Consider the following 19,120-nt stretch of genomic DNA (forward strand, 5'->3'; position numbering starts at 1 on the left):
AGATTTAGAAGCTCCCTCTTGATATAGTTACAGAGAGGCCAAGTCCTAGCTCTGACTTCTGACTTAACCTCTCTTCCTGGACCATGAGGGTTGACCTCTGTATTTTTAGAAGATGTCATGGTGCTACCCTATGGCTCAAGAGGGAGGGAGAATCACATACTTGAATGATGGAGGTCTGCAAGGTGTCAAGCAGAATCTGCCTTGAATCTTTTCCACACCCTGATAATCTCCTCTCTGCGGAAGCTTTCGGGTTCTACTTCCTTAGGTACCCATTAGGCCTGAACACAGACTGCTAGCGTCTATGCAAGCACCTCCCAACGGGTCGTCACTTTTTCTCTGTGGTCACGATAGTTGGCCCACCAGGTTAGCTTAGATGGAGATTATGAACAGGCATTGAGGATGTGATGCCGGCCAGAGTCGGAAATCACTTTGCAAACTGTCCCCAGCTTAAGCACTTTATTCAAAAACTGTGTCCAAGGTCCACAGATGTCACATTTCAGATATCTTTCTCTGTAACTCAGCCAATACATCCTGCTCAGTCAGTATACCTACTATGGGACCAGCATGTACCTAAATGGCACTTAATCCTGTTCATTGGATTTTATTATTGCCATTGGAAAAATTTGGAGGTTGAGTCCCAGAGAGATTCAGTAATTTTTTTTTAATTTTTTTTAACGTTTATTTATTTTTGAGACAGAGACAGAGCATGAACGGGGGAGGGTCAGAGAGAGAGGGAGACACAGAATCTGAAACAGGCTCCAGGCTCTGAGAGGTCAGCACAGAGCCCGACGCGGGGCTCGAACTCACGGAGTGTGAGATCGTGACCTGAGCCGAAGTCGGCCGCTTAACCGACTGAGCCACCCAGGCGCCCCGAGATTCAGTAATTTTACCTGAGGTCAAACAGATGGTTTAGTCGTGTTGGGCTTCAGGCCTAGGCTAGTCTTAACTTTAAAGCCCTGCTTTTTCTACTTTTGAAGCCTCCCTCTGTCCTCACATCATTCTGCAAAATGGTTTCCCAGCTTCTGCTTGAAGACCTACTATGTCTGGCATGTCCCTACCTCCCCAGGAGGCCTGTGAATGACTGGCTGAGGTCAGTGTTTTGTTTAGGCCCATTAACAAGCGGTTAGTCTTCCCTCTTTCTCGTTCCTTTCCTCCCTTCTCCTCTCACTTGACTTCCAGTACTTCTGCTAACCAAGATAGAGGGCTCCCTTGACTTTACTCAGGAAAGGGCTGGCTCAGTGCTCCAGCTGGAGGATGTCCCTACATCCTCATGAAGAAGCTGTAGGCTGGGGGCTAATTTTTCCTTTCCTGAGCTAACCAGTCAGTTCCCAATTAAAGAAAAAAAGAACCTAGGTTTTTTAGCATTTGCCAATTTCTGTGATGCAAATGTGCCTATCATGGCTGATCTCTAGCTAGCGAGGTGATGCCCCCGAAAGCTGAGTTGGGCAGATAGGAACATAATCAGCTCCGCTAAACCATTAGGGACACAGCCTCAGTACATCAGTTTCCCTTTCGTTTGGCTCCGGGTGGTACCACTGGAGCTGAGCCGATGGATTTGTGGTTTATTGTTTTTGTTTCCTCCCCTTAAAACATTTCACCTGCTTGCTATAAAGTAATAAAGTTCTTCCTGCCGGGCCGGACTTCCCACATCTGGATTGTGGAAGACGGCAACCACCTGAGACCCACCAGGCATAGAGCCAACCCACGCATTTCCAACATGACACCAGGCCTGGGGGTGTGGGCACATATATACAGAGAGACACAGCTTTTACCCTTGAAAAGCTGCAGGTTCATGGTCAAAAAGTAGATATAAACATTCTCATGCTGAAACACCATGAGAATAATGCCAGAGCCCAGACAGAGGTCTCAGTACTGAGTCAGAATGCTTTAAGGACTTTCAAAAATGGTCCCACCCCCTCATCTTACAGAAAAAAGCTAAACCACATAGAGGGTTAGTGGCTTGCTTAAGGTCACAAAACTATTTAGTGGCAGAGCTGGGATTGGAATCCATCCTTTGTGACGTCTACCAGCCTGTATTCTTGCTACAGAAGAGTCATTGGCAGCTACTATAGGTTCTCAAACAAGGGAGAGACGGGCATCTCTTGTCCTGTTGAGGCGACCAACTCAGCCTGGCTTTCCTGGGACTTTCCTGGTGTTAGCGCTGAACATCCTCCTATATCTCAGGAAACCCTTCCATCCAGGCAAACTCAGTTGGTCCCTTTTCCCCTCCCTGCCTCTCTTCTTGTTCTCTTCCATCCCCCTTTCTTCCTTCTATCACACGTTCATTTGGCACCTGTCCACAGAGATCTTGGAGTCAAAGAAGGGACTAATTGGAAAACCTGGGGAACAGGATAGAGGAGTCCACACTCAGGGCAGAACCTTTGTCCTGCTCACCTGGGCGGGAGTGTGCCTGTAACCTCTAGAAGTGGACGCATTAGTGAAAGAAGAACGTGCATCCATTTCTTGTCTTATTTTAAACACAGAAACAGATTTATTAGATTGTGAAAGCAAAAAGTCTATGTAGAGTTTTAAACAAGTTAAGCAATAGAAAAATATGTAATAGAGAAAGTGGATTGTCCTCAGATAAACCTACCGCCTAGACTAACAAGTGGGCACTTACCCTCAAAGATAATCTCATCTCTCTGTTTGTCTATTGTCTGTCTATCTATCTATCTATCTATCTATCTATCTATCTACATCTATCTTTATATCTATTTATCTAGATATTCCTATATACTATTGCATATTAAATATGCACATTCAGGGATGCCTGGATGGCTCAGCTGGTTGAGTGTCTGACTCGTGATTCCAGCTCAGGTCATGATCCCAGAGCCATGGAATCAAGCCCCGCATTAGGCCCTGAGCTGAGCGTGGAGCCTGCTTAAGATTCTTTCTCGTTCTGTCTCTGCCTGTTTCTCTGCTCACACACACACTCTCTCTCTCTAAAAAAATAAAAAAATAAATGAAATAAATGTGCATATTCTAGTAAAAATGTGACTATCTTAATTATATTACTTTGTAGTCTGGATTTTCATTTAACAACATACCGTGAACAACTTTTACAGTAGTCATTTAGGGATTATCTCCTCCTTCATAATGGCAGCATACCGTTCTGTTGTGTGCACGTACCCTAATTTATTCAATCAATTCTATTCTTAAGGGAATTTAGGTGATTTCCATTCTAAGCAATTATAAGTAGCATTTTGTACATTTGTCCAATGATCTCCTTTGAGTAATGTTTTAGAAATCAATTATTGGGTCAAAATGCATTCATACTTAAAATTATCAAACAGTATGCCCTCTAAAAAGGCTATTCCAATGTGTGTTCCCACTAATGGCCTCTGAGAATGTTACTTCCCCATATTTCCCAGTTAGGCTTGGGTATTATTGATCTAAATCATTTGCAGATCTGATGAGGAAAAGAAAAGAAAAGAGAAGGGAAGGGAAGGAAGGAAAATAAAGGAAAAAAAGAAAAGAAAAGAAATTTTTAAGGATAATGCCTTTTTAAATGTTTATTATTATTTTTATTTTTTTGAGGGAGAGAGATAGAGTATGAGCGGGGGAGGGGCAGAGAGAGAGGGAAACACAGAATCCGAAGCAGGCTCCAGGCTCTGAGCTGTCAGCACAGAGTCTGAAGCGGAGCTCGAACCCATGAACCGTGAGATCATGACCTGAGCCAAAGTCAGACACTTACCAACTGAGCCACCCAGGTGCCCCAGAAGTGTTTTTTTTTAAATCAACTTTTTCTTAAATTTCAGTGAAAAAAAATCTTTTCACCTGTCCATTGAATATTTGTATTTCCTCAATTTCTTTTCTCTGAAGTGTATACTTGCGTATGCCCAGGACTCTGTGTATCCAGTTAACATTACAAAGAAGGTCAGAGAATAAGTGATGTCTGCTCTAGTATTTATTCTACCTGAGAAATATTTATTGGTTTTCTACTATGTACTAGGCGTGGGTGTGCGCAGTGTTAGAAATATTGTGCTAAGTTCCTATTTTGGAAGGTACTGAAAGTCTATACTGAGAGAGACACATGCGTACCTAACCCCAGTGAACAGAGGACATGGCCAGCTGTTGCCATGGCCTGAGGACAGCAGTGGCCTGTCTTCAGCTTCTGGATTAGAATACTGGTGCTGCTGTTGCTTTAATTCTCTTGGCATTGAGGTTCGACATATAGGCTTGCTTCAGAGCTGGGGCTTGATAATAAATAATCTTACCTATAACCAAAGAATTAAAGACATCATATGCTGGGGTTTTTTTGGTGGCTTTGCTGACTTTATCTGGTTTCACGTTCCTTGGAAACTATGCCAAAGCAGTGATTTGCGTCTCTATCTCCACCCCGAGGCAATCCCCTTTGGCCATTCCCACAGCCTCCCAGAGCTCGGAAGGACACTGCAGAAAATATTGGACATAGTGATCACTGAAGTCCCAGCCAGTCTTCTGATTCTGTGACTCAATGATTCACTTTGAGAAGTGTCATGGGTGATAACCAGCATAATTGTGGTAGATGCAATGCCTGTCCTTGAGACACTGGCAGACTAAAGAGTCTTTGTGAAAATGCCTTGGCAGCTTACAAGGAAGCATTTCAGCTGCTGAGCAAAGTTGGCTCTCCACTTCGTGATGGCCTCTCCACATTTACCTGCATCAGTGGTTCCCAGCCCAGGCCACACGTTAGAATTACCGGGGGAGCTTTAAAAAAATACGGATACTGAGTCTCCACTCCAAGAGGTTCTGATTCAGTCGGTCTGGCATGAGGCCTAGGCAACAGTGTGTTGTAAGAACTCCCCAGGCGGTTCTAATGTGCGGCCAGGGCTGGGAACCGCTGGCCTGTGTAGATCACTAGGTGGGATATTCGTGGAGACGAATGACTTAATTACCTGGTGGTTCAGGATTGTTGCCTGTGTTGGTCACAATTTTGGCTCCACGGTCTGTCATCGCCTTAAATCCTTCAAGGGTAGGGGCGCCTGGGTGGCGCAGTCGGTTAAGCGTCCGACTTCAGCCAGGTCACGATCTCGCGGTCTGTGAGTTCGAGCCCCGCGTCAGGCTCTGGGCTGATGGCTCGGAGCCTGGAGCCTGTTTCCGATTCTGTGTCTCCCTCTCTCTCTGCCCCTCCTCCGTTCATGCTCTGTCTCTCTCTGTCTCAAAAATAAATTAAAAAAAAAAAAAAGTTGAAAAAAAAAATCCTTCAAGGGTAGCGATGGTGACTTCAGGCTTGAGATTTTTATCTCTCCAGCCAGGCCTGCACTAGTCACTGTTGTTGTGTGCCTGAGACTGTACTGTAGGCTCAGATTCCCTGAGCTCAAACACCAGTTCTGTGATCTGGCATCTATAGGACGTTGGGAGAAATACTTAACCTTTGCATGCCTCATTTTCCTCACCTGAAGTCCCGGATAACGCTCATACCATCTCAAGGGTACTGGTGGATTCAATACATTTCTTGTAGGCAAAGTGCTTAGGAGTCTCTTGGAGGCAAAGTTTCTCACAGGCAAAGTGGCTGGCCATGGTGAGCCCTCAGGAAACATCATTCTCACCACTTGGGAAAAGGAACTTTTAGACTTCAACCAAGCAGTTCTCTAGAATTCTCAATCTCGATTGCTCTTTTCTTGCTCTTCATCTCAGCTTTTCTTCTCTCCCCCTCTCCGTTGTCTGCCTCTCAGTTGCCTTCCTCCTCTTTCTCAGAAAGCAGTGACAGGGTTGTAGGCAGAACCTTCCCTCCTTCCAGTGGCCTGGTTGTGAAGGGTTGCCCTGCACAGCAAGCAGCCTGTAAGAACGATACCCTGGAGGTCTTTTTTGCTTGGGAAGCAGTATAGGGGATATATATGGGCTTTGGAAACAGATGGAAAAGGGCTTGAATCTTTGTTCAGCCATTTACTGGTGGGCAGGGTCCTCGGTGTTATGGAGTCCCACTTTCCCCTTCTGTGAATATGTGAAATAGGTAACACCTACCTAGCACGTGACTGGAGAAGAATTCATAGGATGTGCCTAGTGTAGTACTTGGCACATGGTAAGTGCTCAGTGAGCATGAGGCCACCACATGGAGTCCACGGAGAACCAACTGGGTCTGCTCTCCTCCCCTCCTGTCTCATCCACCTACATTCCCACAAAGGAGGTAAGGGCATCTTTATTCCCTAAATATGTGGGAGGAACGGTTAACCCATTATTACCATGGGATCCACAGAGTCCATTGGTCTGGGAGGAGAAAGAGGAGAAGGGAGTTTTAAGGACAGGATCCCAAGGCCTACAGCCCGTCTTTGACTTGAGCAGCCAGGGCCATGATTAGCCCCCTGAAGAAGACTTGGAGATAAATCTCACATAGGCAGCTTCTAGAAGCTCATAGTCTACCTAGAAGATGGCATATATAGAACTGACGCACATTCATGGTAAAATATTTTTATAACTTTTCCTTAAGTTTTTTTTTTTTTTTGAGAGAGGCACAGAGCGTGAGCTGGGGAGGGGCAGAGAGAGAGGGAGACACAGACTCTGAAGCAGGCTCCAGGCTCTGAGTCGTCAGCACAGAGCCCAATGCAGGGCTTGAACTCACAAACTGTGAGATCACGACCTGAGCCGAAGATGGAAGCTTAACTGATTGAGCCACCCATAAAAAAATTTTTTTAAAGATGTAAGGTAAATATAGAATTTAGAGTTCAGAAAGATGTAATTTTCAAGTGAGGGAATCTGAGTATTCCTAGACTAGAAGACAGTTGAATTAGGCTTTGGAGAAGAGCAGGGATTTGGCCACACACAGATGGGTAGAGTGTGTGTGTGTGTGTGTGTGTGTGTGTGTGTGTTCGTCTGTAGGACTATGGACTTTGCTAGAGAGGTCTGTCATGGCTCCTGGAGGAGGTGGTATGGGAGTCAAGCTACCTGGGCATGTGGAGCCGTGGAGAGAATGTTGGGTTTGGAATCAGGCCAACATTGGTTCTATCAGGCATTTTCGAATGACCTTGCCCAGTACATCGTGAGGCTCCCATTTCCAGCCACCACACACTCTCACATTCACACTCTTAGCAGCCATTTAATTGTTGCATCTTGTCAATTCTCATTTCCAAATATCTCCTGAAACGTTACCTTCCTCTCCCTTCCTTTCCTATTGTCAAGCACTAAGGCTAATCCTAACACAGTCAGAACCCATCACCCCCTTGGTTTGGAGCCTTGCTTCCCCACCTCTGGTTGCTTCCTGCCTGCAGGTTTGTTTCTCTTGTATCCCTTCCCCTCTCACAGTCTCTGCATCACCACTACGTCTCTCTAAAATACATATCTGATCACATCCTTCTGCTCAAACTCCAGAGATGGCTTGTACTGCAGCCAGAAGAGCAAGTCCAGTCATCAGACAGTCCTTGCCTACATCTACTGCCTCGTTGGGCATCAGCAGCGGCCCACTTTGCCCCATCCCATGTCCAGATATCTTCCACACTGATTCCTTTGCTTGGAATACCCTTTCTAAACATCTCTGGGGAAATTTTTAAATTAATTTTCGTTCAAGACTGCGTTTAGACTTCCCATCCTCTGAGAAGTCTTCTCTGACTTGATTAACAAAGTAGTATAGCCAACTCTCCCAGGATTGATTCACATGTCTAGGTGAGCCTTTATGAAGGCAATGCCCATGACTTACCTGTCTCTGTACTCAGGTACAAGCATAGGGCCTGGCAAGAACTAAGTGCTCAATAAAAGCTTGGTGGTTCAATGAAGTAATTAATAAATACATATGTAGTTTTATTAATAGCAAGAACACTCACTCACCCATGCCTTCTATCGAGAAGGAAAAAGGAGCCAACTATTACACATTGATTACCTGTCTAATCTTCTCTTTGACATTTTCCCCTAGGGTAGATAAATGATTCATCACTGAATTCAAAAGTTTAAAATCCTTTGGAGTGGGTTTTTCACAAGAATGGGTTGTCCCAAGATATTTAAATTATTCATCAGTGTATTCCAAAATTTGAAATCCTTTACAGTGGGTTTTCATAAGAATGGGTTGTTTAACCTCAAGATGCCAGGGGATCCCAGCTGAGGTTGAGAAACTCAGTGTATTCTGGGATTTTTACAGTGTGAGGAGCAAAGGTCAAAGACGTTCACTGAGGACTTGTAGGATACTGAATCAGTGGCACTTTGGTAGAGGAACTGAAAGAAAAGTAAAAAAAAAAAAAAAAGATAGCTCCATATTGGATATGGAAGTGTGTATAATAAAATGGAATTGGCAAGTTTGAAGATTTGATTGACTTTTTATTCAGTGGTTCATGCCTGGCAGCATCCCATCTAGCAAACAGAGGGGCACTCTGAAGAGCTGTCCAAAATGGAAAGGTTTTATGGACTGAAGGGTGAAGAAAAAAGAAGTTTCTAAGAAAAAGTGGTTTGTTTCAGGCAGGGTCACCTTCCCTTGGGGGAAGGTGAGGATCTATAAGGCAGATGACCTCACTAGTGCTGAACAGGTGAGTCCAGATTGACTGTTTAAGTTACATTCCTGAGGAATCTGAAACTGCAGTGAGGTTAAGTATTAAGTCTTGGGTTGCTGACATGTGGCTTAGCACAAGTGACTCCATTTTGGGTCTCTTTCTTTTATAACAGGGTCAATCTATTAACTGTTTGCATAATATGGGCCCTTGACTTGTACTATTGATCCAGTTGGTGATTCCAGAGCAGCATCTTCACTTTTTAGAATTTGTACCCATAGATTTCTACTTGATCAAGAATAGACAGTATCTGAATTGGTTTTCCTCATGCCATGATTCCATGCCCATGGAACACATTACTTACCAACCACATCACTCCTTCCTTCTGCCAACCATGAGTGTGGTCTTGGAGTCTTTCTTTGCACAGTGTCCCAGGTAGCTGTTACCCATTTACCAGAGTAAATAAATTACCATGAAATAAAATTCACTTTCCATCTCTCTACCAGATCTTGAGGCATTTTTAGGGAGAAGTCTAGATCTGGGCAAGGTGGAAGCTGCATGCAAGGGTAGCAACAAGTCTGACTTTTTCCTGAGCTCCAGCCTCTAAGTGCCTGCATAATGTCTGCTCTGGGGTGTCTCGTGCATTGCAAAACGAAACCCTTGGATTGCCCTCTGAATTATTCTTCTTTGCCCACCTTCTCAATTTCAGTAAAAGATCTTAATATGCAACCAGTTTAGTCAAGTTAGAGACCTATTGGTCATCTTTGATGCTTCCATTTCTCTCACCTCCACCTTTATTTCACCCACAGCAATTGATTGTATTCATCAATACATATTTCAAATCTGCTCCCATCCAGTCTTACGATAATCCCTTCCCAAGGTAAACCGTCATAATCTCCCTAAGTATTGTAATTGCCTCATAATTGGTTTTCTTGCCACCATACCTGCCCTCTCAGTCTAGTCCTAATACTTAAAAAAAGTCTAAATTAGTTCCTCTCTTAGGTATTTATCCAAGAGTAGCAAAAGCATATGTCCATGGAAAGAATTGTACCGCATTCCTAGCAGATTTATTCACAATGGCCCCAAATTGGAAACAGTCCAAATGTCTATCAACCAGTTAATTGACAAACATATTGTATATTTATACAATAGAATACTAATCAGCCAAAAAAAGAGACAAACTACTGATACGCACAAATGGATGAATCTCAAAAACATGCTGAGTAAAAGAAGCCAGACACAAGAAAATAATACTGTATGAATCTATGAATATAATCTTTTAGAACAAGCCCCCCCCCAAATCTAAGATAGAATGTTAAAAACCATCATTGCCTCTTGGGGTGGGGAATTGATGGGGTTTGGGAAGGGGACATGAAGGAACTTTCTGGAAGCTGAAAGTGTTCTGTGATAAGAATGTAGGTTTCATGTGTCAAAATCATACAGCTTAATTCATTGTAAATAAATTTTACCTTAAAAAAGAAGGATAAAACTGTAAAATTAACAATAAACAAGTGGGAGAGCAGAGAGTGGGTGGAAGCATAGATGATACAAGAATGGCAAAATGTTGAAAATTGTTGAATCTGGGTGGTGGGTTCATGGGGGTTTATTATACTCTTTTGACTACTTTGTGTATGCTTGAAAGTTTCTGTAATAAAATATTATTTTAAAGTATAAATTGAACCGTATCTCTTTGTGGTTTAAAACCCTTAATGACTTTCTTTTGCACATAGAAAACAAAAACAAAAACCTAAGCGGGATTCCATTATTCATATGGTCCTCTCCCATCTAGCTGCTGGCCGCTTGGTCTCTTCTTCCTCTTTCCTCCCGTACTGTTCTCTAGTCCCGCTGGACTACCTGAGAGATACTAAAGCATGCCAACACTTTTCCAAATGCAGGCCTTTGGGATGAATCCTTACTTCTCATGAACTTCTCTCCTCCCAGTTTTCACATGATTGTTCCTTTCTCATCCTCAATTCTTGGGGAAGTCCTCCTAGTTGACACATTTTCGTTACTTGTGTGTCTCTTCTCTAGAAGACAGACTCTGAAGATGGGCATAAGGCCTTCCTCAGTTGTCATTTTATACTGAATCCCTAGAACAGTGCCTTATTTCCTGTTTTGTGAGTCTTCACGTGCCGTGCATCTCTTGGAGCCCCAGGGTTCTTTCGCTTTGCTCTGATCAGCACCATGGCCAGCGGCAAGTTTGTAGGTTATGGGACGGAGGATGTGGAGTAGGAGCAAATGTCAGGTAGGACATTATAAGCATTTTGGCATGTTTTGGAGTCTAAAAGTAAATGTGTGCATGTGAAATGTAAGTGGGAGATCTCAGAAAGGTGAGTGCCTGAATGGGGTGTTGCTGGTGTGGGCTTAGCAGCCCATCCTTGTAATGGACATAATCTGGGAAGGTGGGGGTATCCCCATTTCCCCACCCATTGCTTGGAAAGCACACTGTCTTGTGAGCCAGGAAGTTCAAATCTTGTCCAAACTCTGTACTAAACAGGCTTCACGTCTCTGGGCAAGTAACAACCTCTTTGAGCTTTGGTTTCTTCATACTTAAAAGGGGTACTTCATTGATACCAATGTTTCCCAAACAAACAAAATCATACTGTGGGTCATAGATGCCTTGAATGAGAAAAATGGGGAGCAAAGAGGGAAGGAGATGAGGGAAGTGCAAAGTGTTGATGAAGCAAGAGGGTACAGAAGCAATGGAGACCACTTGGAGATCACTTGATCCGTTATCCACTGCTGGCAAACTGGACCAGAGAGAACCCAACATTCTTTACAGAGCTGGTATTCTGTGGAAGGAACATCTGATTTACTATTCTTTTACTCGTGTGCAGGCCCACAGCACGTACAACTCCCAGTGTACAAGGAGGTTTCTCTGAGTCCTTGACTGTTGTCTGTTGTCTCCTGGGTTTGGAAAAATAAAGCTAAACCCTGTGGGGGATGGAGGTTCTGTGGGGACTGAGCCCTTGTCAGAGACTGGTCGAAGAGGGCTTTGGGCAGAGTTTTGTAAAGAGAACAGCACATCATCATCCACTTAATCTGTCAAACTTGTCTTTAAGTCATTTGAGTCCCTAGACCTTGAAGCGGACTTCATCTGTGTGTGCTTCAGCAGGAAGGCTCTGCAACCAGACAATCTGGGTTTGGATAATTCCAATTTTCCCACCTCTGTGCTGCTCGACCTTGAACTCATTACTTAACTTCTCTACATCTCAATTTTCTTCTTTTGTTTAATATTTCTAAATTAAATAAGACCTGTCACACAGGGTCGTTGGGCAGATGATGTGGCAAAATGCATGTAAAATGTTCAGGGCACAATCTGGCATACAGTATGCACCCAATAAATGTCACCTGTTATTGATACCACTGATAGTGTGGGATGTCGCCCAAATGGCTGTAATCAAGACTTCGGCTCTGCTTATAAGTTGGGAAATCATTTAGTCCTCTTCAAAATGCTGTATTTATATCATCAAGTGTAACACAAACAACAATAAACAACCACCACCCAGCTTTGCACATTTAGAGGCCACATAATGGCATGAGACACCAGCTAAGGCATGGGATGGTATTTCCATTGTCTTCAGCACAGGGAGCTCTTAGAGGGCCTGATTTTTATGAGTGTGTAAAATGCCTTGTGGACACATTAAACTTAATATATGATCATAATAACAATGGAGCTGCCAGCCTGAGACAGAGGCAGCAACCCAGGAGAACAAAATTTGGAAGCATAAAGCATGGGAAGGGAATGCTGTTTCACAGGGGGGACAAGTGGTGGTTGAGACAGGAAGGGGTAGGGAATAAAGTGCCGGGGGTGTGGTGAGTAGTTGGGAACAGCAAACACTGCAGAAGTTTCATCCATCACAGTCTGGGCCTGGTGCATGAGAACCAGGTATACATGAGGAATAGACAAGGGAGAGGAAAGTGGAGGGGAAGAAAAGGGAGGAGAGAGGAGGGATAGAAAAGTGAGATTATAGGCAGGGTTATACCTCAGTGTGGGGATGACAGAACAGTTGTGTTGGGTACAGTGATGATGAGGAGATGATAGGCACCTTGTCTGTGTGGTCCTGTTTGCATGATCTACAGTCCAAAGTTTGGATTTAGGACCACAGAAATCACTGCTATTCTCTGAGTAGACTTAGACTTGTCACGGACAGTCTTTTCATAAGTGGTATTTTTGGAGGATCCCGGTGATGGTAAATCCTGGTTACAGGAATGATATCTATAGGAGGAAGGTCTCAAGATTTTGATCTCTGAAATTATAAAACTGAAGATAAGGGATGATGGTAAATGCTGCATATAGAGACAATAGGAGGATTTCAAATGTTCCACTGTCCAGTGGCAATACTATCTGGAAGGATCAGTGGGAGTTTGTCAGCCGAAAGGCTGGGTCAGACATTTTTCCCCTCGTAATGAGGCTTGGCTTTTGCACAGATCATTTGCTTCCAAGAACGAATGAATGAATGAATGAATGAGTGAACAAAGGAAAGAATGAATGAATGAAGGATGGGAACCAAGACATAGCCTGTCAACCATCTCTATTCTCTTAACGCTGAGCAAAGTATATTCATATAACTTGAAGCCAAAAAGTTTTCAGAGTACATGTTATTTAAAGATAATGTAGACATCCAGCCACAGAAGGAATAATCAGCACACACATGCGCGCACACACACACATGTACACACGTTCTTTTTTTTTTAATGTTTATTTGTTTTTTGGGGGGGAGGGGCAGCCTGACGTGGGTCTTGAACTCATAAACCTGAGATCATGACCTGAGCCGAAGTCAGATGCTCAACTGACTGAGCCACCCAGGTGCCCCCCGTGTACACACATTCTGTTCAGAAAATACTAAGTTTTTAAAAATTTATCATGAGGATCCCAAACTTGCTATAGATTAAATTTCCTTTCTCTTACCTTTTGGCTTGGAGGGATGCCTTAACACTGAGGGAATTATCTTCCATTTTCCCAATTTGTTTATTTAACAAGTATTCACTGAGGTGCTCATTAAGTGCCAAGCTTTGGGTCAGATTCAGAAAAATCCAAAAATTAAGGAGGTATGAACTTTCCCACCCAGTAGGCACCCAGATTGTTAAGGAAAGGAGAGCTGTACAATCTGAAAATCACAGTGTGATTTCACACACATTATCTCCTCCGATACTTACATCGTCAATTCTGTTTTGCCAGTGAGGAAATTGAGGCAGGCAGAGGGAGGTTGTAATTAACCCAAAGAGGCACAGCTCTTAAGTGGCAGAGGCAGGACCCATGTAAGTGTTCGGATAACAGATCCTGCACGTTTCCCACTGCTCCACGACTGCTCCAGGCTGCCAAGTTCTGGAACTGGTGCAACATTTAGATTCACTAGAGGGAGATGAGCTAAGGGGATTAGAGAGAAGTCACACGTCTCCAGTTTGCTTGATGCCATGAAGCTCCTCTGAGAAAGGGATTAGTCGTGATGTTGCTAGTATGAAGCAAATTTCTCTCTCCTCTGCTGTTCTCAGGAATTAGACTTTTCTGGATAAACCTACCTACACCCAAGAATTTCAGGAAAGCAATCGCACGGTAGGGAAGCCCAATCTGGGCAGTGTTTCCCCCAATCAGCAGCAGGGAGAGCAGATTTGATTTATGGGAATAAAACACCCACCTGCAAGCCCCAGTCCATCCCATCTCAACCAGTCATCCAGACATCTGCAGGCAGCCCGGCCCTGGAAACAGCAGGAGCTGAGTGAGCTCTTGTGTGTGTGTGTGAAAGATTGTGAATGCCATTTACGAATGCTCCCACCTAGTCTGTGAGTGCCTTGAGATTGGGGAGATAGACTTACACTTACTTCTCTTCTCCTTCTTGACCAAGCAGAGCATAAGTGCTCAAAAAAAGCTCTTTTGTGGGGGCAGCTGGGTGGCTCAGTCAGTTAAGCTCCTGACTCTTGATTTCAGCTCAGGTCATGATCTATCTCATGGTTCATGGAATCGAGCCCCACATAGTGCTGTGCACTGCCAGCATGGAGCCTGCTTGGGATTCCCGCTCTTCCTCTCTCTCTGCCTCTCTCTCTCTCTCTCTCTCTCTCTCTCTCTCTCAAAGTAAATAAACATTTAGGAGGGAGAACGTCTTTTGTATTTCATGGAATAGGCACTAAAAATAGAGATCAGTTTCAGTAGGATTCAAATCTATAAATGGGCAGAAATTCCCCAACCCGGGACCAGTCCTCGTGTCCCTGATCTCTGAGTTTTATGGTGCTTGTATTCAGATGAAGCAGAGGTTCCTCAAGGATCCTGTACAGCCAAGCAGCCTTGTGAGTAACCACATCAGCCCCCACACCCAGGGAAGCTGGCCTTTTTGCCACCTCATCAGTATAAAAGACCCGGCATTTCCACTGCAGCAGCCCCAACTTGTGCATGCATTTGCAGTTGTGAAAAAATAGCTCATCTCTGCCCTTTCCAGCCTTGGTGACGAGTAATCCGTACCACATAGATGCCTTTACACATTTTCTGGCCATCATACACTCTTGTCTCATGAGGGCAAAGAAGCCAGGTTACAGTCTCTCCTTTTTTCTGTCTGGGTCTGCTCTTTGCCTTTCGGGGGTCAGGCATATGGAAAGGTCAGAGTGCTCGCTTTGGGGATGGGTGTCCAGAGTACGGTCATTACTTCAATATCTTTGCATAGTTACAATACTTCTACCTTATTCTAGTCTGCCACACACATTTCCCATATGCTGAGGACTTTACGTGCCGGAGCCACAGATAGCTGGGGCCTTGATTCTGCGATCTCACCAGTCCGGAAGGACAGGCAGATAAACAGGCAATCTGAATGAATGGAAACATGTGCTACTTAAGGTCCAAGATGAACACAGAAGAGGAAGTAATGACCTCCATGGAGCTGGTGTTCTGGAGGTTATCAGCATGGGATTCCTGTAGGAGGCAGCTTCTCTATTGAGTTTTGAAGGATGAGTAGAATAGATCAGATGAATAAAGGCAGGGAGCGGGGCTTCTGGTTGGAAGGAATTGCATGTTTATTGGCATTTGGCTATGAAATATGGCAGTGGGCTGGATGGAGGACAGGTTAGAATTATGTGACTGCTGGGTCTGCGTGGGAGGTGGAAAGACCGCGTCACCAAGGTGCTTGTGAGCCCTGTTGGGGGAAAGGGCTGGATCGTGCAGTAGTTGGGGACCAACCAGAGGTGGGAAGCAGAGATGGACTGTGTGAGGGCAGGGTGGAGGGTACCCTGGAGAACCATGAGGTATGCAGCAGACGCCTGCCCCTGTGGCCAAAACCTTGGGCCATTTAGATCGTCGGTCCATCCAAGGAAGGCTCTGCTACCATTCTGAAGTTTCCGTGTGCCAGGCCTATTGCCTAGGAAAATATTTACTTACCATGGCATTTTCTTAAATAGTTTTCTTCTCTCAGAATATCACAGAACATGATGTGCCCATTAGGAGGGACAATTATGGCCACACTGCCTAGAGTTTCGGAAATGGTATTGAATTTTCATGTGCAAACGAAGCTGCCAAGTTCATCGGAAGTGGGCTCCATAAGCATGTCTACAAAATGGAATGGTGTTCACTCTACTGCTGGCCTAGCATCCACACTTCAAGACGGTACCAACATGCCGTCTCTTAACTGCAGAGCGTCCTGAAGGAAGTGTGCTTTCACATATAGCAGCCCCACCGTCACCCACAGCCTCCATAAGAATTCTCATGAATGAGCTGGGAGGAACAGGAGCCCTGGTCCAGATTTATGGGGGAAGACATTGAGATAGAGAAGTTAAGTAATATGTCCAAAGTCACTTAGCTATTAAGTATCAGACATGGGACTCAGACCCAAATCTTCTGATTTCCTATCCTTGTACCAAAAGGTAGAATTTTACAGGTTAAAAAAAGGGGTTATGAGATGATAGGGGGGAGAGAGCGATAGAAATAAATCAGAGGAAGAACAGAATATTTGTTGAGTGTCTAGGATGTGTTCTATTGCATACCGCTGTCTCTTCTTGGAAGCTACTGAGTCCCGTTTCCTCATTTTAACACTGAGGAATCTTAAGCCCAAAGAGGTGATAAAATGTGCTGAGGTCGTACAAGTTGGTAACTTTTGAGTTTCTTTCTGTGAACCAAACTGTAGAAGGGTGCAGAAAAATAACGTAGCAAGCTCAAGGCAGAGGATGGCAAGAGACCTCAAAATCATGACATTGGGGGACAACTAAGGGAACAGGGAAGATTTATCTGGGAGGCGAGAGAGCTCAGGATAGATATGTCACTCGGTATGCTGTATGTGGCCCTGAGGAGGATCCGTAAATCAAAGTGTGGACACTCCTGATGGATGGACTTCAGTTCGTTATAAGGAAAGTCTTTCTAGGAGCGAGAGCCATCTAAAACTGGAGTCATTACATTGGCACACAGGGAGCTCCCTGGCTTTGGAAGAGTTCAGAGTCTTTGTAGAGATACTGTGTAAGATTTAAGTATTATTTGAGACTGAAGAGTGGTTCTTTCTAACCTGGAAAATTTCAGATTCTCATCCATCATTCATTGACTCACTAGAATATAAACTCACTCCAAGTGGGGGCCATGCTTTGTTTCTTTCACATCTTTATCTTTAGTTTCTAGAATACTGCCTGGCACATAAGAGCTGTAGACCCAGAGTGGAGGCAGAGATACAAGAGAGAGTGCGGAAGTATGCATAGAGACTCAGAACAGGCACATCATCACTTCTGCCACATCCTAGTGGCGGCAGCAGGCCAGCAGGCCAGCCTAGATTCAGAGAGAGTGGGACAACAGACTGCCTCTTGGTGGAAAGAGTGACAAAGTCATATTGCAAAAGGCACGGATATAGGCAGAGGCGGGAAGTTGGGGCCATTTTTGTAATCTAGCGATGCAGGTCTTCCTTTAAGAGAAGCTATGGAGGTCTTCTCAGATGCCCACCCATGTGACTAGCCTGGTCTTGACCCTCCAAAAGTAGGTTGTTTAGGGGTTTTGAGGGCCAGGGCTGAAGCCTTACTGATAGGAGTGTGAGAGAAAAGGGACATCAGAGAAAATATTCAAGACACAGGGTGAGGATGAGGGTAGGGGAGGAGGTGACAGAAGATAGTCAATTCTGATTTCTCACTGGTCAGTTCTTCATCTGAAGTTGAGCAACACTGCCCTTGACTTCCTGTTACCCACTTTGATTCTGGACCATTTCTTGGATCTCTCTTTTTCTTATCTCTGTTCCCTTTTTCCCTTCACCTGCAAAGTTCCCAGAGCTGAATGGGTGGGGAGACAACTCAGGATACTGTGTCAGGAATTGTGGAGAGAAAGGTTTAGAATGTGTGAAGAATACAGCAGAGATCAAAGTCAGGGCCGGGCTGTGGAACGTTGAGTCATGGTCAGGATGATTGCGGTGGCAGTGGGGGGGGGGGGGGAGGTTGTTGAGTTAAAATTGCAGAAAGGGGCTCAAGGATGTTGTAAAGTGAGGGTTTATGGTGAAGGTCATGGTGGGTATCTATGGCCTAGAGACCATAAGGTCCATGACAGGAGATACTGGGTCTGTTTGCTTCATTAATGTATACTCTGTTCCTATACAGAGTAGGTGATCATTAAACGTGTTGAATAATAAATGAACACGTGTGCTGAATCCATGGATGTATATATGCATGAATGAGTGATCCTGCTAATGGTCAGGACAGGGAGCTCTATTCAGCTTAGAGCATGGGCTTTAGGGCCCTGCAGACCTCAGCTTAAATATCAGCTCTACCTATTAGGTATAAGATATTGTTTAATATCTCTGGCCTTCAGTTTTCCAATCTGAAAGAATGGGGTTAAGAAGTGTGACCTGAAGTGTTCATTATAGGGACCCAGCGTAAGTAAACCATGCAACCCCATGGCTACCATGGAGAGTTCTTGAAAGTTGGTAGCTATTAATATTGGGGGGGGGTGGATTTGAAGCGTGTAAGTGGGTCAGCTGAGAGCAAATCCCAACAGATACAGAGCTCTATAAGGGACACTGACCCCTCACGCCTGGAAGAACAGACCTGAGCCTGTGCTACTTTTTCTGCAACAAAGACAGCAAAATCACCCATAAAAATGTTATTAACAACACAACAGCTTTTGCTTTTCTAAGCCCCAGATGCTATGTTTCCCATTCAGTAGGACACAAAGCCATTTGTTTCCATGGTTTTCCATCTCTGGTACTTTGAGGGAGGGGTGGGGATAGAGGGGAGAGGAGGGAAGCATGGAAAATAATTGGACATTTATGAGTGAAATGAGTGAAATTTTACTCCCTCCATGTTTGGAACCACGCTGGCTCTGAGCCCCTGTTGGAGGGACATCTGCAGGGACTCAGCCAACCAGCATTGGCTAATTCCTATGACAACACATCCCATGACAGTGAAATGTCTTTGTGACAATAGATTTTCAATGATCTATTTTTCTCAGGTACTATTCAGTGTTCAAGCCAGAACTCCTAACTGGAATCCGAGCCTTGAGCGGCAGGCACCGGTGTTTATAAGGTTATATGCCTGTAGCATTGACCTCTGGCACCTGTTTCAGTTATTTGCCCCCAATGATGTGGCTTGGCAACCATTTATTTACCCATAAATTAGTTTATGAGGCGGGACTCAGCTGGGTAGTTCTTCAGCTCATCTTTCCTACTCACGGCAAATGTCGTGCAGACATTTGGAGGCTCAGCTGGGCCTGGAAATCCAAAGTGGTCCTTCACATGTTTGTCCCCGCAGCTGAGATGGCTAGAACATCTAGGGGTTAGCAAGGCACC

This window comes from Panthera pardus, unplaced genomic scaffold (assembly GCF_024362965.1).
Source record: "Panthera pardus isolate Hobbes unplaced genomic scaffold, ASM2436296v1 HiC_scaffold_3, whole genome shotgun sequence".
Lineage (NCBI taxonomy): Eukaryota > Metazoa > Chordata > Mammalia > Carnivora > Felidae > Panthera > Panthera pardus.